The sequence below is a fragment of the Bombina bombina genome, chromosome 5, assembly GCF_027579735.1.
Source record: "Bombina bombina isolate aBomBom1 chromosome 5, aBomBom1.pri, whole genome shotgun sequence".
Classification (NCBI taxonomy): Eukaryota; Metazoa; Chordata; class Amphibia; order Anura; family Bombinatoridae; genus Bombina; species Bombina bombina.
The window spans coordinates 1,124,756,382-1,124,779,964 of NC_069503.1; the positions used below are offsets into that span (position 1 = coordinate 1,124,756,382).

At 38.7% G+C, this 23,583-nt stretch overlaps 1 long non-coding RNA gene across 1 annotated transcript; it reads right to left on the minus strand.

Annotated features, from left to right (window-relative positions):
* Window positions 1-225: 225 nt before the first annotated feature.
* Window positions 226-17,453, minus strand: LOC128659637 (uncharacterized). The gene is made up of 3 exons (XR_008402449.1): window positions 17,136-17,453; window positions 700-765; window positions 226-258 (listed from the first exon to the last, which is right to left on the minus strand). It is a non-coding gene; the product is annotated as an uncharacterized LOC128659637 (long non-coding RNA).
* Between the last annotated feature and the right edge of the window lie 6,130 nt (window positions 17,454-23,583).

Below are 23,583 nucleotides of genomic sequence, written 5' to 3' on the forward strand. Positions count from 1 at the left end.
ATGACCAATCATACATAAATGAAAGAAAAATAAAAACATATGTTCATGCTGCATGATATAGAAAGGGGGGCAGTAGTGTATTGTAAAAATAATGGAATAATAATAATTTTTAAAGTGCCAAAGCTGTAGACTTTGTTTTTCTTCCAGAGAATGTTTTAAAAACAATAATACATGTTTGATACGTGTTATATATATTTGACATACCATCAGACTCCAAGGGAGCCACTTCCTTCTCCATCCCACATGTTACATCAATCTCTGTAAAACATAATATGTTGGGTACACATTAAAAACAAATATTCTAACAAAATTAGGAATTATATCATTTTGATGGAGCATACAAATGAAATTAGATTTGTAATTCTCGATGAGTAATAATTACATTTTAGTGTCTGTATTTTTAAAAATTTCTCAAAAGCTGAGTACATGGAACATTTAAGAGTTCTCATGTGTGTATCACTTGATGATTGTTGTCTAAATTTATACTAAAAAGAAACATATGCTATACATGTTCTGAAGCACAAAGGTCTTAATCTTAAAATATATATATATATATATATATATATATATATATATATATATATATATAATCAGAGGAGTAAATTATATGTTTTATTCAAATGGAATGCGTCGTCAGAATCATGATCATAATATTTATTAAAAATACACCTTCAATGACATATGAATCAATGGACTTACCCGAAGCCTGAAAAGGCAGGTCACCATTGGTGCTGGATCCCTCTGGGCTCCCCACAGCAACTACATCTATTAATGATATAGATATATATTAGTAAACACAGTTTGGACATCACTAAATCCCATCAGTATAGAATATTCAAAATAATATACTTAGAAATGTGAAGAATAGAGCACTAATATGAACAATAAATGCATGAGTTAATCAAGGTGATTCTAAAGAAAATGATGTCTTTCACATATGTTTAATTTCTTACTATATTAGACATACAATTCATCTCATATGATTCTATGGCATATCTAAATATACCTATTGATAAATGTTTTTAAAATAATACACACAAACAACACTTTGAATAACAACTGGTGACAAATCGAACCGAAGCCATGTGGCACATAGATCCATTTGTGCAATGTACAGTAATCTTTTTTAGGACACAACACATATTAATCACAATGCAAAACAGAAGATATTTGTACAAATATGTCATCATGGTGCTGTTGGAGTATGCTTATATCTATAAAGTAAGTCCAAGAGTGAATATGTGATTTAGATAATAATATTGTTTCATCAAAACAATGTAAGGATGAATGAAGATATTTATTATTAAAGAGACACTGACCACAATTTTTTAATTCATTGATTCAAATAGAACATGCAATTTTAAGCAAATTTAACATTTACTCCTATTATCAATTTGTCCGCGTTCTCTTGCTTTATTTATTTTAAAAATAAGGCAGCTAAGCAATATTTTGGTTCAGAAAATATTGGTCGGTGAATGTATCCACCAATCAGCAAGAACAACCCAGGTTGTTCCCTAAAAATGGACCTGCATCTAAACTTAAATTCTTGCTTTTCAAATAAAGATACCAAGAGAATAACGAAAATATGATTATAGGAGTAAATGAGAAAGTTTATTAATATTGCATGCTCTGGGAGTTCCGGAGGAGGAGCCTGCGTTCAGGTTGTGCAACGCAAGCACCTGTGTCCTGCAGGTAACCCATTGGCGGTGATTCCTCGCGCGCCACGGCCCTCTGCAACCGAGGAGAGGACACCTGCATCTGGCTCGAACTGTGTACCGAGCCCTGAGGGATTCCCGCAGCGCCTGTCACCTGCGCTGACTTAACACATCTTAACTCAGAAGCCCCACGCAGGACACCGCGTGTAGGAGCTACTCTGAGCCTCACCACCTTCAGCGGCATTCCCCCCTCTCCCACCGAAGCTGCGTGAGAGGGGGTAGATAGCCCGAAGATATCTGTTTGCTCAGAGGATATCGAGCATTTCTTATCTGCTCTCCCCCCCCCACCGGTGCTGTGCGGGGGGAGAGGAAACTTGAAACAAACACAGCACGGTCTGTTTGCAGCCTAGGAGTTTGCCCGTTTGTCTTGTGGTTGGGTCCGGCGGGACCGGCGGGTCCATAGGCATCTGTTTCCTTACTGGCTTGCTGCCCAGGATCCCTCCTCTACGATCATTACACACCTTTCAGAGTCTGGAGCTTTGGAGGAAAGGGAGCAGAGTTGCCACTGTATCTTGCTCCCCTGGATGAAGAGGCCGGCCACCTGTGATCAGCGCTCATAAGTATATAAAAGTCAACGGCTAACATTGAAGGTGGTATTCTCGAAGAGGGGTGAGTGCAGAACAGCTATAAGCCTGGTCTCTTATCTTACTCTACACACATGTACGCTGTGAGCGAGACTGGCTGCAAAGGCACCTAAGGGTTGTTGAATTATTTCTGTCTCCCTGGTAGCAGCTACCACTAAGCTAAAAAGGCAAAACTTGATTGGAACTATAAACAGGCACAAACTGGGGCCCTAGCTCCCTGTTTAATTTCTTCACCTTGTAGGAGAGATCAAGGGTTTTTTTTTTTTTTTACAGTAAAATTCCCTTTCAAAATAACTTTGTTTGAGTCAAGATTTGTATCTGCTGGGTTTCAGTGCCCTAAGGTTTGGAATTTCTTGGAAAAGTCCTATCTGCCCCAAATTAAAAGCCATTGCCCTAAAAGGATGATCTGGGACTTTGTAGCACTATCTGCAATTATATGAGGAACACTACTGTGTAAAAATAACTGGACAAGTTTTTGGCCACGGCCTAGGGGGCACTACTCCTCTCAAATCTTTACTCTCTAAGACACAAGGATAACATGTTATAGCTTTGCTAAGATAAGCATGTTTTTAAGCTATTTGTTTTTTCTTGCTTGAAGTAATTATTAATGGAGTACAGGCGTTATGTTTTGATGTATTAAATCAGTTAATAGCTCTGAAGCACGAGCAGTTAAAATTATATTGGAAGTATATAAGTATATAATTCTCCTATTTTTTTTTTTCCATGCATACATTGTGAGGTTGATCAATATGTTTCAAGCTGCTGATGATTATTAATTCACTTTTTCTCTTAATAGCAAATAGCCTCATAAGTCTTAAAGGGTCAGTGCCATCCTTAGGGTTAAAACTGATATAGGCAAAGCTAATATTACCTTGTGCACACTGTATTCTATTTGGGATACCTAAGCTAAGAAGGCTCGCATTGGGGAAAACCTTGATAGCCCAAAAGGTGCATTAAATCATTAGAGGGCTCTGTTCTAGTTTAAGCGTAGCAATCTTATAGTTCATTTTCTGGGAGAGAATAACCCTGGTCGGCCTAGATCACTTCTTTTCTTCACAGTCACTACTAGAACACTTCTCTATATTTTTCTTGGATCCTTCACTTTTTTCCTCGCCCCCCTTTTGTCCCTTTTTTTTTTTTTTCTCTCTTCCTCCACTTAGGCACTTATCCACTTGAGTTCACTGCGTTGTTATCACCTTAAGTCACAGCACAATTTTCTTCCCCAAAGGAGGGAGGGAAGGAGAGGGAGGAGAGGGAGGATTGACTAATTGGTTCTCTCTCTCTCTCCCCCATTCCGCCTTCCCTTCCTCTTTTTTTCCTTCCACTTACTCCTCACTTTAGTTCTTAGTCGCACTTATTTATGGATAGATTTTTAAATTCACCAATCACTCACAAAAGCACTCCGCCGGCCATGGCTTCCAGAGCCAGGGAAAGGAAGAACAAAGCCCCATCAGAAACCTTAGTTGAACTGCACCCTGAACCTAGCTCTACCAGAAGGATTAGCGTGGGTACAGACTCGCAAGGGCTAGTGAATAGTATCTTGGAAGCTTTAAATCCAAAATTTGAATTACTCCGGATAGAAATAAAACAAGACCTTAACTCGCTGTCTAATGAGGTTAAACAATTTACGATGAGAATCGAAGAAGCGGAGCAAAGAGTCTCCAATCTCGAAGATCTCACATCAGTCCAAAGCACTAAAATACAGGCAAATACTAGTTCCATTAGGGAATTACAGAACAAGATCGAAGATCTAGAAAATCGATCAAGAAGGAATAATGTCAGGATAATTGGGGTCCCTGAAACTTCAGATTATTTAGATCTTCAGAAATTTGCAGCTGAATCTCTCCCCAAACTACTAAACTTTCCACAAGAATTGCTACCCTTGGTAATAGAGAGAGACCATAGATTAGGGAGAATTAGGGATGTAGAAGGAAACAAAGCTAGGCCCAGACCCATAATTGCACGATATTTGAGCTATCAAGATAAGCTCAGAATCATGCAATTATCCCGTAAGAATTTGCCTGTGCTTTTGGAGGGGACTAAAATATCAATCTTTCAAGACTTCGCATATGCTACCTCTCTGAAAAGAAGAGAACTCACCCCAATATGCGGCAGATTAATTAAAGAAGGCATTTTTGCCACTGTACTATATCCGGCCAAACTCAAAATAGAATTTCAGGGCCACATATATTTTTACGAGACCGTTGCGGAGGCAGAAAAGTTTTTTATGGAAAAAGTTGCTAAATAGGATAACAGGTTTATTAATAGTTTAAATGTACTCACTCACATTTCTGATAAACAAAAATGAATGGCTCTGTCTTCTTTTTTTTTTTCTGCACTAAGTTTTAAGGAGAATTACTCTTCTGGGGACGGGGATGGGAGGGCAATACATTTTTTCCCCTTCTTAAGAGAGAAAAAGAGAGATAAAAAAATGTTTCCCTTTTTTTTCCCTTTTTTTTTTTTCTTTTTTTTTTTCTTCTCTCTCCTTTTTTCTTTTTAAGCGATGTCTAAAATAGGTAAATTGATCTTAACGTCCTGGAACGTTGGGGGTATCTCCTCTCCAATAAAGCGCAAGGCTATAGTCTCGCAACTGAGGAAATATAACACCGATATATCTTTTATACAAGAGACTCATCTTAATGCGGATGAATCAGCTAAATTAAAAACCTCTTGGGTGAAAGAGGTATTCTATGTACCTAGCATTGGTAGGAAGCGGGGAGTGGCTATCTTACTGGGGAAGAGGCTAACCTACGAAATATTAGCGAAATACTCTGACTCAAATAGTAGAATTTTAATTTTGAAGATCAAATTGGCAAATTTTGTCTATATACTCTGTAACATTTATGCCCCCAATAACTTTGATTCTAAATTTTGGGACTTGGTTCAAACTAACATTCTACAAATGGGGGAAGGAAGTGTCATATTAGCAGGGGACTTCAATATGGTACCTCGAATACCTATTGACAGGCATAGGGGGAAAAAAAATATCTGCTTGCAATCTAAGAGAGACAAGCTAGAGGCTAGAATGTTTAGAACTTTAGAGAGTAATTTGGCTCTTAAAGATTTATGGAGATTACAACATCCAGATCAAAGAGAGTATACGTGCAAGGCTAGAAACGCTAACTCCTTTTCAAGAATAGATTTATTTCTAGTTAGTGATAAAGTTATAAAGATAGGTTCTACTACTAAGATTGCACAAATAACCATCTCAGATCATGCTCCAATCTTATTAGAGATCCCAATTTGTGGTAAAATGTACTCCTCACGGCGGTTTTTCTTCCCAAAATTTTTATCAAACAACTTAAAGTTTAAAAACTGGCTAATGAATAAAATGAATGAATTTTTTTCTTTAAATCTGGGCTCAGTCAATAATCCAAATTCTTTATGGGAAGCGGGTAAAGCCGTAATGAGGGGGGAGATTATTGCATATATGGTCAAGCTAAAAAAAAACTAGTTTTAGAGAGAATCAAGCACTTAAAGCCTTGACCAATTCTTATAACAGATATTTATCCCATCCCACCCCTTTAAATTGGAGACGATATTCTGCTGCCAAGGGAGAGAGAGATACCTTACTGATCCATAATACGGTCCAAGCCGACTTAAAATCTAAAGCAAAGTTCTATCGCCATGGGGACAAAGCCGGTAAATTCCTGGCCAGTCTATATAAGAATGTATAAGGGAATTCCTCAATTGACTCATTGCTAGAATCTGATTCTTTGATTAATAATTCGAAAGAAATACTAGAAACTTTTTCAGATTACTATAAAGGGATTTACTCCTTTAAGGAGTATGATTTGGTAGCCTCAAGAGATTTCTGGGAAGGCCTGGACCATCCAGTACTTGCGGAAGATGCAGTAAATAAAATTAATGCCCTTATATCGGATCAAGAGATCCTTCAAACCATTAAGGAACTCCGGTCAGACAAAGCTCCTGGGCCGGACTCATTGCCTAATGAGTTTTATAAGATGTTGGCACCGATTGTCACTCCACATTTAAAGACACTCTTTAATTACTTTTACATAGAGAGGAACCCTATTTCTATATCCTTTTCCGCCTCTACTACGTCACTGATTTTAAAGCAAGGCAAAAACCCTCTAAAAAAGGAGGCCTATCGGCCCATAGCATTACTCAACTCTGATTACAAACTATTGACCTCGATCTTAGCTAAAAGATTACAGAGTGAGATTGGGCCTCTCCTTAATGAGGATCAGGCGGGGTTTCTAAATAAACGCAACTTAACAGCTAAAATCAGAGAACTCTTTCTGATCCTTGATTACTTCAATAACTCTGAGAAAACACCATCTCAAGATCAAATGGACCTGGCGGTAATAGCCTTAGACGCAGAGAAGGCGTTTGACTCAGTACATCATTGGCATATTCTGTCTTCCTTGCTATCTTTTGGATTTAAGGATAACTTTGTATACTTTATTAAAAGTCTTTGTGAAAACTCATCAACCAAACTTTCTATTAATCAGCTAGAATCTGGTCCAATTAAACTTCAAAGGGGCACCAGACAAGGTTGCCACTTATCTCCTTTGTTGTTTGACCTAGCTATTGAGCCTCTTGCCCTCAAAATAAGAAAAGATCTCCAAGGTATACAGATAGGATCAGTGGAACAAAAAATTGCTTTGTATGCCTATGATGTACTGGTCTACGTCTCAAATACCAGATCCAATATCCCCAAACTACTCTCGATTACAAATTCTTTTGGAGCCTTTACGGGATATAAAATTAATCTGACCAAATCAGAATTAATGTGGATTAGGAAAAGTGAGACATCTATGACTGACTTACCTTTTAATGAGGTTAGATCTCACTTCAGATATTTAGGCATTAACGTTTCGCCAAATCCACGAGAGTGGTATGATCTTAATATCTCTCCAGTCCTATTTAAGGTAAAGGAGTATATGAAGAACTGGCAAAATTTCCCCCTCTCATTTACGGGTCGAATTGCTCTTTTCAAGATGGTTCTTCTCCCTAAGATCCTCTTCCCTCTGCAAAATGTACCAGCCATCTTGAAAACTAAAGACTGGAAGAGTCTATGTAAGGCTCTTCGGTACTTCCTATGGAGGTGCAAAAGGCCCCGAATTTCGATCTCTAGATTACATCCGCCCAGGAGATATGGTGGCATGGCTCTACCAGATCTCAATAGCTACAGCTTGGTTTTTCTAGCCCGAACTGTATTAGATTGGCTATTAAATAAGAATTACTTCACGAATAACACTCTTGAAATAAACATATTATATCCATATAAGCCCACAGCATTAATTCACTGCCCGTTGCACCTGATTCCTAAGGAAGTGAAATGCCTTAGCTCTATATACACAATATTACAAGCTTGGAGAAAATTAGGACATAAATTAGGCATAGACCTATCCATCCCGAAATTTCAAGGATTATGTGGCAATCCGGAATTCCAAAGAGGTACCCAATCGCAGGTCTTCCAGAAATGGAATAGCCTCGGACTGACTTACCTCACACAATTTATAAATCAGGAGGCCCGTCTAATTAAAACTTTTGAGACCTTAAAACAGGAATTCGAACTAAGCAATAAAGATTTCTTCGCGTACTTACAGGCTAGGCATTATTTTTCTTCACTTATCAGCAAATATGGTTAGTCCTGGTCTTGGGGGAAACTAGATAGCTGGCCTATCCTGGTTAAAAATAACCTATTCTCCATTTCAACCTGGTATAACCTGTTGGTCAGCCAGAAAGGTGAATCTAATCTTGATTATATAACGCAAAAATGGAATTTATTGTCTCAAGACTTAGATATAGGGCCCAACCAGGCTGAAAAGTCTATAGCTACAATAACACAAACTACCTTGTCTGCTAGCTGGAGGGAATCACACATCAAGCTATTGTATAGAACTTATTACACCCCGCTCAAAGGATTCAAATGGCATAACTTCAACTTTAATGTGTGTCCAAAATGTTCCCTCCCAGCGGCGGACTTAGTCCATATGATATGGACCTGTCCTCGATTAACGCAGTTTTGGCGGAAATTAGAATTTTGGCTCACTAGGGCGTTGAAAATCCCTTCTTTCTCTCTCTCCTTGGCAGAAGTAATCTTCTTTGTTGAATCCCCATCCACTTATAACTCTAAAAAAATAATAAACATGACAATTCTGGCCGCAAGGAATTTAATCCTTAATAAATGGCGAGACACCTCAACCCCGAGTGTATCAGAAGTTAAAAACTACATGAAAAAGCAATGTCTCGACTAGCAGTTGGACATAACTCTGACTTCTGAAAGAGAAATAACTATCTTTTTTCAGAAGTGGTCTAGATTCATCAAAATCTTCCCCCAGAAAGAAATAGATAATTTAATATACCCCCTTAGAAACACCGAGACAGCTTTACTAGGACGTTGGTAAGAAAGGCTCTCCCCCCCCCCCTTTTTTTTTTCTCTCTCACTCTGTGCCGCCCTTCCCCATCCCCTCTTCCCGTAGATGTCGAATAGACAACGGTCAAACTGAAACCTGGTTTAAAAAGTTTATGGCTTTAATTATCTATGTGTTCGAAAAAGAAAGGGAAAAGGAGAGAATTTTTTTTTTTTTAAATCTATCGTGTTATAATTTGTTTATAAGTTATTTATTTACATCCCATCCTCAACTTTTATAACATGAGACCTCTTCTTTTCCTTATTTTTTGTATATGTATTTCTGCTGAGAATTGCTGATTATTGTTTATGTTGTAAATTTAAAACTGAATAAAAAATATAAATATAAAAAAATATATATATTGCATGCTCTATCTGAATGACAAAAGACACATTTTGTGTTCCGTGTCCCTTTAATATTAAAATATCTTTATTTGACGATGTCGCTGTTAATTAAGTCCATATGTTGATGTAATGAATGGGATGGAGCATGCAATTACAATCAAATATGTAATTTAAGGATATCATCAAGATTCTTTAATTATCCTTATCTCTTAAAGGGACATGAAACTCAAAATGTGTAATTGTATTAATTTTCATTTTTCAAATCCAGCCTGTGATTTAAAAAACCTTTCAAATAGACTTATTTTTGTCTATTTTGCTTCATTGTCTTATAATCTTTTTTTAAAGGAGCAACTATGTACTACTGTTATCTGAAGACATGAGTTGAACCAATAAAAATAGGCAATTTTCTGCATCAATCAGCCAGTTACTCCCAGTAATGCATTGCCGATCCTGAGCCTACCTAGATATGATTTTCTAATAAGGATAACAATAGACTGAAGCAATTTATATAATCAAATCAAATTTGAAATTTGTGGTAAATCACGTGTCTAAATCCTAAAAGTGAAATGTTTGTTTTCATGTCCCTTTAATGATAAGAATAAAGAATCAAAGCATATGAGATGTATATTTTTCTAATCTGCACATATGCAAAAATGTGTTAGTGTTGTCTAAATGTATCCAAAAAATGTCAAGCACTACACAGGGGCAGAATATAAAATGGCCAGGAACCTAAGATTACATTAAAATGAAGATATCAAGAATAGAAGGGCTATCTTCAAATACTCATAATTTGAGATTTGTATTACAATGTAATCCCAACTTTGATTCGTGATTCTTATTTTAAAATAATAAGAAAAGAGAATTAGAGTATCCATATAAATATCAATCAATGTGATGCCACTGTTACAGCAAACACATGTTCACGTGTGTGCGCAATTCTATCTTTCGTGATCATTGCACAATGATTCAAAGCGGAATTGTGCATCCGTGATTCAGAATTGATTTGAATATAGTAGTGTGATGAGTATCATTTATAAAGACTTCAAATATATTTGCAATTGGGTGTATTACGAGATTCAAATCGGATATTTGTTAATATTGAATGATAACAATTCATATTTAGAACTGGGGTATGATTCGATAGTCAATGCATGAAATGGCGGATGATAGGGATTTCACGGATGCGCAATACCATTTTCGCTCTGTGACGCATATTCTGGAGAGCGCAAGAAACATCATTCATATTTCATGTGTGACGAATCTAAATTCAGATATCTAAACATCTTATGTAGCGTATGTTGTGAGATCTATTAGAGAACATTAGAGAACTGACAAAAATGGCAACGTGTAATGGACTTTTATATGGTGAAGTAAACATGATATTCACCATGGGACATGGTATCTCTACATCTGATTGGATAAAATATTGAAATGTTGTTATCATGTCTGTGAGACCATACTGACTCAAGTTATGTTTGTGTGATGAACTCTGATTGGCTATTCCTTAATGTTTCATATCTTAGTAACTTCCATACACATCCCTCCAGGGGGAACTGTTACTACATTTTTCATGTAGACTTATTTGTAATTCATGGAACTGTTATGCGGATATGTGTGACGCAGATGTAATATACGTGATCCATTAAATATTAATATATTAAGTTGACATTTGTTTTTTTGGAAATATAATACAGTCACATTAGTAAATGTTTTACACATTTCGATGTTTAATATCGATCAGGTTCTTTAATACCAATAATTTTTATTAATAAAAATTAAATATTGTATGTATTTATTGTTTATTAAATACATTTTGTGACTTATTGTGAAGTATTGACATTGATCTATTAAATATATTTATAATGCACATCAATTGTGTGCTATTGCGTGATATTAGAATCTAATTTTTAAAGATGCAAATCTCGTGTTGCAAGATACGTTTCCCACGCTATATTTCTGAAATGCGTAATTTCTGGTTATAATGGGATCAATTTGCTCTGGAGCTTACACCCTGAACTAAACTGTACTTGTGGTATTTCCAGAATAATATTTAAAGTGTACTGACAGCTGTTGATAGTTCCTCCCTACTTATCTGTTATATATATATTGTTGATATACTATTTATACTGCTTAAAGGGACAGTTCACCCAAAAACTCTCTCCCCTTTAAATTATTCCCAATGATCCTTTTTACCTGCTAGAGTGTATTAAATTGGTTGCAAGTAGCTCCTTTACTCCTATTTCAGCATTTGAAATAGCTGATTTAGCTTGTAGTTTCCCAACCTATACTGAAAGTTTTGATACTGGCGTATACGCTATTGACAAGCCTAAGTAAACACAGCCCACAGAAGAGATTACACTCTCAGCGGGGGGCATGATAGTTAAGTAATAAAATGATCATTTTCCATTGTTCTCTCTAAGTATTGAGCTTTGGTGTTCCAGACAAATATAAGATAAGGAAGCAAGAATGTGCACACAAAGTGATAATATAATGAGATCTGATATTACCTGAAGCTCAACCCATTGTAATAGGCTGTGGTTTCAAAGCACAAAACCAGCTACTTCAGATACACAAATAAACCTGAAAATGCAATTTCTCAAATATTTTATACTCTGCAGTTGGTATAACAAGTCATTTAAAATACATTTATGGAAAAATAATTTTACAGTGTTCTGTCCCTTTAACTTCTCTGATTTTATGCTTTAAGCCAGAATTGGTTATATGTGATACTGGCTTCAGTTCTAGTTGTACACCCATACACCAGTTCTATAGTCCAGCGGCTAGGGCGCATAGTTATCAGATGCTCATAGGCTGAAAGTTAGTTTAAACATATAGGTAATATTTATTACTTAATACTAATTGCTTTTGTCGCCCACGTCTATAGCATGACTATGTATGTGTGTATATCTATATATGTATATGTATATGCTATCATTATTAGTGACTGCAGGACTGTCATTACTTGTTTCTTCATAGTTTTGTCCACATTATCAGTATATATTACTTGTTCATGTTAAGCCGCTCTCCTCCCTTTCCCGCCGGTCCTTATTGCCTGCGGGTCATATCCCTACTCCTTTTTCCAGCTTCGTCTATAGATGGCACTCCCCTAGGAGAGGGGCTCATCCAGAGATTCCCTATGCTCCAAACATTCTAATGTCCCCCTCTCCACATAATAATGCAGAGTGACTGTTGAGGCCCATTACTTCCCATAATTAAGTTTTAGATCTCTCTTGGCTGCATATTCTACACATTTGCTATTACTTTCTCGTTATATGAGCATAACACCTCATTTAGATAATTAATTTACCCTGATAAAGCTATGCCCCTCCCTATTAGTTATGTAAACAATAGGTCCCTCCTGTGAAGCCCACCCTTATAACCATATAATAAGTCCTTCCATACCTACTCTCCTGTCCTGTATGGCTCCGCCCCTCCATTCCCTTCCCAACTCCACTTTGAGCAGCTCTTGTCCACTGCGTTTCCTTACCCCTCTCCCCGCTAATTTGGTCCATAAGCGGCCAAACATAAGCTAATCCACATCTATCATACTTTTACTAGGTTATATAACATTATAAATGCTCTTTATGACAATGTGGAGAATATACTCTATTTCCCCTCTCCCCCTACCCCCATAAAACCAACCCCCTTGCTTCTATATTTCTTAAATAAATATTTTATGGTGTATTTATCTATCACAAGGAGGGGTCACTTCTAATCTACATATTATATAAAATATAAAATTGAGGTCTTAATCTTGATAGTCCAAACTCTTTGCTAATGCCTTTAATAAACGGGATTTATATGCCCCTTCTATTTAGCTCTACTGCCTAGTAAACCTCCATGCTTCTTCATAACATTTACCAACTTTAGCTTCTCCATCTTTTTACTACTCATCATCGAGTACCACTCCTTAAACTCATGCATGCATGCTATGTTGACATAATCTGTGTTGTTGACTTGGCAAGATCATGGTATTAGCATATTATTCATTTAGGTTATTTAATGAACAAGTCTTAAAATATTCCTTAAATCTAATAATTGTTAAATCATATTGTGTCTATGCTCTAACATGTATTTTTTTGTCTTGATATTAAAAACAGGTTCATACTTAAATATTTTTATATTGGATTGTATGAGGAACATAATAAAAAGTAATATTTCATGTCCCTTCAAATAATATACCTCTATATCAAATATAAAATGTATCCTTTTGTCTGATTGGTCAGAATTAGTGATGTCGCGAACATAAAAATTTGGGTTCGCAAACGGGGAACGCGAACTTCCTCAAAAGTTCGCGAACCGGGCGAACCTCCATAGACTTCAATGGGCAGGCGAATTTTAAAACCCACAGGGACTCTTTCTGGCCACAATAGTGATGGAAAAGTTGTTTCAAGGGGACTAACACCTGGACTGTGGCATGCCGGAGGGGGATCCATGGCAAAACTCCCATGGAAAATTACATAGTTGATGCAGAGTCTGGTTTTAATCCATAAAGGGCATAAATCACCTAACTTTCCTAAATTGTTTGGAATAACGTGCTTTAAAACATCAGGTATGATGTTGTATCGATGAGGTAGTGTAAGGATTACGCCCGCTTCACAGTGACAGACCAAACTCCTGCAGCGGGTACAACATTATCATCATCACACCGTACGTCCATGTGTGTAATGCTGCCTGACTGAGACATATCCCTGTTATCTACATCCTCTGGCAATAATGGTTGCGCATCACTCATTTCTTCCAACTGATGTGTAAATAACTCCTCTGACAGATCAAGTGAAGCGGCTGTGGTGCTAGTGTTGGTGGTGGCGGCAGGCGGGCGAGTGGTAACTTGAGATGTGCCCGAAGCTAAACTGGAGGAGGATGGTGTGTCAAGATTCCGAGCGGAAGCTGTAGAAGATTGGGTGTCCTGTGTTAGCCAGTAGTGATGTCGCGAATAGTTCGCCGGCGAATAGTTCCCGGCGAACATAGCATGTTCGCGTTCGCCGCGGCGGGCGAACATATGCGATGTCCGATCCGCCCCCTATTCGTCATCATTGAGTAATACTTTGACCCTGTGCCTCACAGTCAGAAGACACATTCCAGCCAATCAGCAGCAGACACTCCCTCCCAGACCCTCCTACCTCCTGGACAGCATCCAATTTAGATTCATTTGGAAGCTGAATTCTTAGTGAGAGGAGGGACAGTGTAGCTGCTGCTGATTTAATAGGGAAATTGATAGCTAGGCTAGTGTATTCAGTGTCCACTACAGTCCTGAAGGACTCATCTGATCTCTGCTGTAAGGACAGCACCCCAAAAAGCCCTTTTTAGGGCTAGAACATGTCTGCTTTTTTTTTTCCCTGTATAATCTAATTGCAGTTGCCTGCCTGCCAGCGTGTGTGTCAGGCTCACAGCGTATACTGTGCCCACTTGCCCAGTGCCACCACTCATATCTGGTGTAACAGTAGTGTAGATTTAAAAAAAAAAAAAACACTTTTTTGACTGTGTTAAATAATAGCAGTCATTTTCCTTCACACGTGTGCGTTTCAGGGCCTGCCTGCCAGGACACAGTGTCACCCCAGTGCAACTCATATCTGGTGTAACAGTAGTGTAGATTTAAAAAAAACAACACTTTTTTGACTGTGTTAAATAATAGCAGTCAGTTTTCTTTACACATGTGCGTTTCAGTGCCTGCCTGCCTGCCAGGGCACAGTGTCACCCCAGTGCAACTCATATCTGGTGTAACACAGTAGTGTAGATTTAAAAAAAAAAACACTTTTTTGACTGTGTTAAATAATAGCAGTCATTTTCCTTCACACGTGTACGTTTCAGTGCCTGCCTTCCAGGGCACAGTGTCACCCCAGTGCAACTCATATCTGGTGTAACAGTAGTGTAGATTTAAAAAAAACAACACTTTTTTGACTGTGTTAAATAATAGCAGTCAGTTTCCTTCACACGTGTGCGTTTCAGGGGCTGCCTGCCAGGGCACAGTGTCACCCCAGTGCAACTCATATCTGGTGTAACAGTAGTGTAGATTTTAAAAAAAAAACAACACTTTTTTGACTGTGTTAAATAATAGCAGTCATTTTCCTTCACACGTGTGCGTTTCAGGGCCTGCCTGCCAGGGCACAGTGTCACCCCAGTGCAACTCATATCTGGTGTAACAGTAGTGTAGATTAAAAAAAAAAAACACTTTTTTGACTGTGTTAAATAATAGCAGTCAGTTTCCTTCACACGTGTGCGTTTCAGTGCCTGCCAGGGCACAGTGTCACACCAGTGCAACTTATATCTGGTGTAACAGTAGTGTGCATTTAAAAAAAAAAAAACACTTTTTTGACTGTGTTTAATATTAGCTGTCAGTTTCCTTCACACGTGTGCATTTCGAGGCCTGCCTGCCAGGGCACAGTGTCACCCCAGTTCAACCCATATCTAGGGCCCAATCCGATATGCAGCGTCGCCCGCAAATGCCGGCGACGCTGAATTTTGCGCTGGTTTGGTATCCTATATACGGCGTAACCTAGAAGTTACGCTCTTATATTTCTGCCGTCGCCCGTAGTTTTTTGGGCCATAGGCAGGTATACCAAACCAGCGCAGTTTGGTATCCAATATACAGCGTAAGGACTTACGTGGCGAAAATGGAGAAATCTTACTCCATTTTTACCTTGCCACAAAAAGCAGGCGTAGTAAGCCTTACGCTGTCTATTGGAGCCCCGTAACTCCCTAAACTAGCTACAAAATAAACCTAACACCTAACGCATGCGCAATGTCTATCTACCTGTCAACCGTGATCTGCTAAATAAAAGCTAACACCTAACGCATGCACAATGTCTATCTACCTGTCAACCGTGATCCCCCGCCGCGATCCCTAATAAAATATTTAACCCCTAAACCGCCGCTCCCGGACCCCATCGCCATCTACATTAACTACCCCCTAATGTGATCCCCCTACACCATCGCCAACTATATTAAACTACCCCCTAAAGTAAGCCCCTTACACCGCCGCCATCTACCTTACCTACCCCCTAAAGTGAGCTCCTACCCCGCCGCCATCTATTTTAAAATTATTAACCCCTAATGTAATCCCCCTACCCAGCCGCCACCTATATTAAATTATTTAACCCCTAATTTAATCCCCCTACCCCGCCGCCATCTATATTAAATTATTTAACCCCTAATCTAATCTCCCTACTCCGCCTCCACCTATATTAAATTAATTAACCCCTAATTTAATCCCCCTACCCCGCCGCCAGCTATATTAAATTATTTAACCCCTAAAATACTAAACTATCCCTACCACTAAACCTAAGTCTAACCCTACAAATAGCCCTGAAAAGGGCTTTTTGCGTGGCATTACCCCAAAGTAAACTGCTCTATTGCCAGCCCTTAAAAGGGCTTTTTTTGCGGGGCATGCCCCAAAGAAAACTGCTCTTTTACCAGCCCTTAAAAGGGCTTTTTGCAGGGCATTGTCACAAAGTAATCAGCTCTTTTTCATCTAATCTAAACCCCCCTACACCGCCGCCACCTATAATAAATGTATTAACCCCTAATCTTATACCCCTACACCGCCGCAAGCTATATTAAACACATTAACCCCTAATCTAATCCCCCTACACCGCCGCCAGCTATATTAACTATATTAACCCTAACTATATTAGGGTTAATATAGTTAATTGTAAGAAATCACTTGTTTATGTGACAATGCTTTACTTATCTTTAGTACTTTAGAAGTAGAACTGTGGTAATATGTTAATGTAACAAACTGGGAAATATGCTTGCTAGTAAGGAAGCATATAATCCTAATCTGTATTTATATTGCCTCAATAAGCTTCCAATATCAAAGAGTAATGAATACAGGAATGCTTTAGAGGCAGAACAAAGGATATATATTTCTCAAGACAGGAGCAGTAACTAGTTAAGGAAAATACCCTGATTAGTACTCATAGCATGTTTAATATGGCACACTGCAGGTGAGGAGTTAATATAACCATTTAGTACTGGTAGTGCTAGTAGCTTGCTGGCAGATTTATACAGTGTAACACATAGAGGAATGTCAATATTATGGCAAGCTTAAATATGGAAGTAGTGAGAGTAGCAGACTTAGAACACTACAAGTAAAAGCTTATACGGAACCTGATAACCTCATGTGTCGCTATACTTGTTGCAAGCTGAAGGCACTGTGAGTGCTTGAGATCCGGAAGGCTGTGTCAGAGCAGCTGGAAGTCTGTGCACGCTGTGAAGTTGGAACGCTGCCAGGCCTGAGCAGCGTGTGAGGAGTGAATGGCTTGCAGAGACGTCAGAGGAAGCCAGGTAGGAAGACAACAAGCAGCGCTTTTGCCAAGGTGTGCAAGTGAAGTAGTTTAAATGCAGCCGAGTACTTTCCTTCACCAGGATACAAGCTGGAGTTGTGAGTTAATCACTTCAATAAACCAGCAAAGAGTAATTAGACAGTGCAGGCTTTATAGGCAGGAGGAGACAATGTTAAGGTGGTATAGGCTTGATATGGCAAAGTATATATTAAGGTGGAATGTGTAAGATAGGACCATGACATACTCCCCCCCCAAGGAAACATCAAAGAGGTTTCAGGGAGAAGGACGATCCGGATGCCTCCGATGAAACAAAGAGACCAACCTATCTGCAGAGAGATTCGAAGCGGGTTCCCAAGAGTCCTCCGAAGAGTCGTACCCAGACCAATGAACCAGATACTGCAGTTCACCATGCCAACGTCTAGAGTCCAGAATGGCCTGGACCTCGTACTCAGGATCCGGGGTAGGAGAACCCAGGGAAGTGGCTGATAGAGGGGTAGAAGAGTAGCAAGGCTTGATGAGGGACACATGAAATGTCGGGTGAATGCGGTAAGTGGGAGGAAGCTGTAGAGTCACCGTAACCGGGTTTGGAAGAGCAATGATAGAAAAAGGACCAACAAAAAGTTTGTTAAACTTCTTGCAAGGAGTTGGAATCCTCAGATTCTTTGCCGATAACCAGACTTTTTGTCCTACAGCGTAGGTAGGATGAGGGCGATGGCGTAGGTCATAGAACCTCTTTTGGGTGGCCTGTGCTTGCTTGATGTTATCCTGTATGGCGACGTAAGTCTGCTTGATGGAATTGACGAGATCATTCACCTGAGGACAAGGTGAGTGTGTCATAGGCAATGGATGAAATCGGGGATGGTAGCCTGAATTGATATAAAAGGGAGAAAACCCCGTAGAAGTATTGGTGGTATTATTATATGCAAACTCAGCATGTGGGAGGTACGTGGCCCAAGATTCTTGTTTGTGGGAACAGTAGCAACGTAAAAATTGCTCCAGCCACTGGTTGGTTCTCTCACACTGTCCATTGGTCTGTGGGTGGTACGATGTGGTCAAACACTGATGTATGTCTAGTGAGGTACAAAGATGTCTCCAAAATTTTGAGGTGAATTGTGAGCCTCTGTCGCTGAGTACTGTAGTGGGTATTCCATGTAAACGAATAATCTCTCTAAGAAATAACTGAGCTGATTTTTGTGCAGTGGGTAGAGTTTCGGTTGGAATGAAATGTGCCATCTTTGACATGAGATCCACAACAACAAAAATGACGGTGTAACCTTCAGATTTAGGCAAATCAACTACAAAGTCCATGGAGACAGAAGTCCACGGAAATTCGGGAATAGGGAGGTTCTGTAGTAAACCCAGAGGTGGTTGGTGTGAGGGCTTACAGGTTTGACAGGTAACGCAGAGTTTGATGTATTCTTTAACAGTGGTTCTCATAGAAGGCCACCAAAAATACCTCTGTAGAAGGTCAAGTGTCTTGTGTATACCCATATGACCTGCTAATAATGAATCATGGGCAATGGACACTGCCTGATCTCGCAGCGAGGGTGGAACATATAGCCTTGAATCCTTGTAGAGGATTCCAGCATTATCAGGGGTAAGCGTGTAAGCGGTCTTAGTAATGTCTTGTTGTTGATGTGTTTTTAGATCTGTGAGATCATTTGATAGAAGACCTACAAAAGAAGATTTTGGAATGATGGTGGATGGAAATTGAGTAGACTCAGGCTTTTTATCCCTTCTAGATAAAGCATCTGCCTTTCCATTCCGTATGCCAGGACGGTAGGCAATGTGGAAGGAGAAACGAGAGAAGTAGAGGCTCCAGCGGAGCTGTCGAGCAGAAAGAGTTCTGTTTGTCTGGAGATACTGTAGATTCTTATGATCAGTAAATATCACTATAGGTTGCTCCGTACCCTCCAATAAATGCCTCCATTGGTCAAAGGATGACTTAATAGCCAACAACTCCTTTTCACCAACTGGATAATTCAGCTCAGCTGGTGTCAGGAGCCTAGAGAAATAAGACACAGGATGTAATGAGTCCTTAGGAGTGGATCTCTGGGATAACACGGAGCCAATGGCATATTCTGATGCGTCAACCTCTAATACGAATTGACACTTTGTGTTTGGTAGATGGAGTATCGGAGAGGTGGTAAAGAGATGCTTTAATTGGTCAAAGGCGGTTTGAGCCTCAGGTGTCCAACAAAATGGAGTCTTTCCCTTAGTCAAATTTGTCAGGGGTTTTGTGATGGCAGCAAAGTTTTGAATAAAGCGTCTATAAAAATTTGCGAAGCCCAAGAACCTTTGAACTTCTTTCACAGAAGAGGGTATAGGCCATGATGATATGGCTGAAATTTTGTTATCCTCCATCTTTATCTGACCCTTACTGATGTGATAACCCAAGAAAGACACCTCTGTGACGTGAAACAAACATTTTTCTAATTTAACATAGAGTCTATGTGTTTGTAGTCTAGACAACACAAGCCTGACATGTTGTATATGTTCTGTCAAAGAGGGTGAGTAAATAAGAATGTCGTCTAAGTAGACAACCAAAAACGTGTCAAGGACATCTCTAAAAATATCATTAATGAAGTTCTGGAATGTCGCCGGGGCATTGCACAGACCGAATGGCATAACCGTATACTCATAGAGACCATACCTAGTCCTAAATGCGGTCAGCCACTCGTCCCCGGCTCTTATTCTGACAAGGTTATAGGCACCCCTCAGATCTAGTTTAGTGAACACTGTGGCGCCACGTAACCTCTCAATCAGTTCTGGGATGAGAGGTAGTGGGTATCTGTTTTTTATTGTTATTTTGTTCAGCTCGCGATAATCTATTATCGGGCGTAAAGACCCATCCTTGTTCTTTACAAAAAACATAGCTGCTGCTGCAGGTGAGGTGGAGGGACGGATGAACCCTTTTTTTAAATTCTCAGTAATATAAGTTTTAAGGTGTTGTAACTCAGGTCTTGAGAGGGGATAAATATGACCATGAGGTATGGTTGCACCAGGCAGCAGATCTATGGGGCAATCATAGGCCCTATGGGGAGGCAATACCTCTGCCTCTTTTTTATCAAAAACGTTTGAAAAATCAGAATATTCAACTGGTATGACAGGAGTGGATGTGATCAAAATATGTTTCCTAGGGAAGCAAGTGTTAGAACAGTAAGAGGAGGGGAAGGAGAGAGAAAGAGTGGACCAATGCAGAGTGGGTTGGTGTAAACGAAGCCAAGAGATTCCCAGTACAATAGGGTAAATAGGAGAGGATATGATATCGAAAGTAATTGTTTCAGTGTGACCAGAGGGAGTTGTGACTAACAGAGGGACAGTTTGATGTGACACCGGACCAGAAGCTAAATGTGACCCGTCAATGACTTTGAGAGGCAGTGGAATGCTTTTTAACTGAAAAGGAATTTTATTAGAATGAACCAAACGAACATCAATGAAATTGGTACAAGCGCCTGTATCAACAATGGCGTTACTGCTGATCCTGTGCTGATCCCACTGTAATTGTAAAGGTAAGGTAAAGTAAGTTGATGTAGCTGACTTTGTGTGAAGACAGTTACTATTTGATTTTGTCTTACCTCGCTTTTGCTTCAGAAGCAGGGGACAATCCTTAACCACATGCTGCGTACCAGCACAATACATACACAGATTGAGATTACGGCGTCTGGTCTTTTCTTGCATAGTGAGAGGTCCTCTCAGAAAGCTAATGTCCATAGGCTGGTCAGGGGGAGCAGTAGCAGTAGGCGGAGTCGGGAGCAAGCGGCGTGTGGGGTGGCTAGAACTACCTTTTTCCTGCCTTCGCTCTCGGAGCCTGCGATCTATAGTAGTTGTTAAAGTATAGAAATCCTCTAGGCGATCTGGTATGCCAGTTCTGGAGAGTTCGTCCTTTACTTCCTCTGACAACCCCATTCGATACTGATTCTTGAGAGAGACCTCATTCCAGAGCGAATCTCTGGCCCAAATCTTGAAACGAGTAATATACTCCTCCACTGGAGCTTTTAACTGTTTGAGTCCTCTGAGTTTAGTCTCAGCAGTAATCTGACGATAAGGATCATCATAAAGGTTGGATAAAGCCTTTAAGAAGGCATCAAAAGAATTCAGAATTGGGTCCTGGGACTCATAAAATGAGTCAGCCCAGGCCCGAGGTTCCCCTCGCAGGTATGAGAGAACAGTTAATACCTTGGATCTGTCTGTAGGATAAGTTCTCGGTTTTAAATCGAATAACAACAGGCAGGCGTTTCTGAACTGGCGAAAAGTGGATCTATCACCAGTAAATTTCTCAGGGTAAGAAACCTGGGGCTCAGCCTGGTGGTCATTTCCAGCATTCCTATTGGCCAACACTTCTCTAAGACAGGCTTTGAGATTTTGGTTTTCCACCTGTATATCTCTAAATGCCTGAGTTAAGTTGTCCAGGCGCTGGTTTAAATTATGTAGCTGGGGGGCCACATCTGATGGCTCCATAGTTACAAATTTTTTTTTTTTTTTTTTTTTTTTTTTTTTTTTTTTTTTTTTTTTTTTTTTTTTTTTTTTTTTAAGGCTGGTTTATTATGTAAGAAATCACTTGTTTATGTGACAATGCTTTACTTATCTTTAGTACTTTAGAAGTAGAACTGTGGTAATATGTTAATGTAACAAACTGGGAAATATGCTTGCTAGTAAGGAAGCATATAATCCTAATCTGTATTTATATTGCCTCAATAAGCTTCCAATATCAAAGAGTAATGAATACAGGAATGCTTTAGAGGCAGAACAAAGGATATATATTTCTCAAGACAGGAGCAGTAACTAGTTAAGGAAAATACCCTGATTAGTACTCATAGCATGTTTAATATGGCACACTGCAGGTGAGGAGTTAATATAACCATTTAGTACTGGTAGTGCTAGTAGCTTGCTGGCAGATTTATACAGTGTAACACATAGAGGAATGTCAATATTATGGCAAGCTTAAATATGGAAGTAGTGAGAGTAGCAGACTTAGAACACTACAAGTAAAAGCTTATACGGAACCTGATAACCTCATGTGTCGCTATACTTGTTGCAAGCTGAAGGCACTGTGAGTGCTTGAGATCCGGAAGGCTGTGTCAGAGCAGCTGGAAGTCTGTGCACGCTGTGAAGTTGGAACGCTGCCAGGCCTGAGCAGCGTGTGAGGAGTGAATGGCTTGCAGAGACGTCAGAGGAAGCCAGGTAGGAAGACAACAAGCAGCGCTTTTGCCAAGGTGTGCAAGTGAAGTAGTTTAAATGCAGCCGAGTACTTTCCTTCACCAGGATACAAGCTGGAGTTGTGAGTTAATCACTTCAATAAACCAGCAAAGAGTAATTAGACAGTGCAGGCTTTATAGGCAGGAGGAGACAATGTTAAGGTGGTATAGGCTTGATATGGCAAAGTATATATTAAGGTGGAATGTGTAAGATAGGACCATGACATTAATATAGTTATTATATTATATATATTAACTATATTAACCCTAATTATATTAGGGTTAATATAGTTATTATATTATATATATTAACTATATTAACCCTAATTATATTAGGGTTAATATAGTTAATATCGTTATTATATTTTTTTATATATATATATATATATATATATATATATATATATATATATATATATATATATATATATATATATATTAAGTATAATAACCCTATCTAACTCTAACATCCCTAACTAAACTCTTATTAAAATAAATCTAATATTAATATTATTAATTAAAATATTCCTATTTAAATCTAAATACTTACCTATAAAATAAACCCTAAGATAGCTACAATGTAATTAATAATTACATTGTAGCTATTTTAGGGTTTATATTTATTTTACAGGTAACTTGGTATTTATTTTAACTAGGTACAATAGCTATTAAATAGTTAATAACTATTTAATAGCTACCTAGTTAAAATAATTACCAATTTACCTGTAAAATAAATCCTAACCTAAGTTACAAATACACCTACACTATCAATAAATTAAATAAACTACAAATATCTAAACTAAAATACAATTAAATAAACTAAACTAAATTACAGAAAAAAACAAACACTAAATTACAAAAAATAAAAATAAGATTACAAGATTTTTAAGCTAATTACACCTATTCTAAGCCCCCTAATAAAATAATAAAACCCCCCAAAATAAAAAAAATTCCCTACCCTATTCTAAATTTAAAAAGTTAGCTCTTTTACCTTACCAGCCCTTAAAAGGGCCTTTTGCGGGGCATGCCCCAAAGAAAACTGCTCTTTTGCCTGAAAAAAAAAACACAATACCA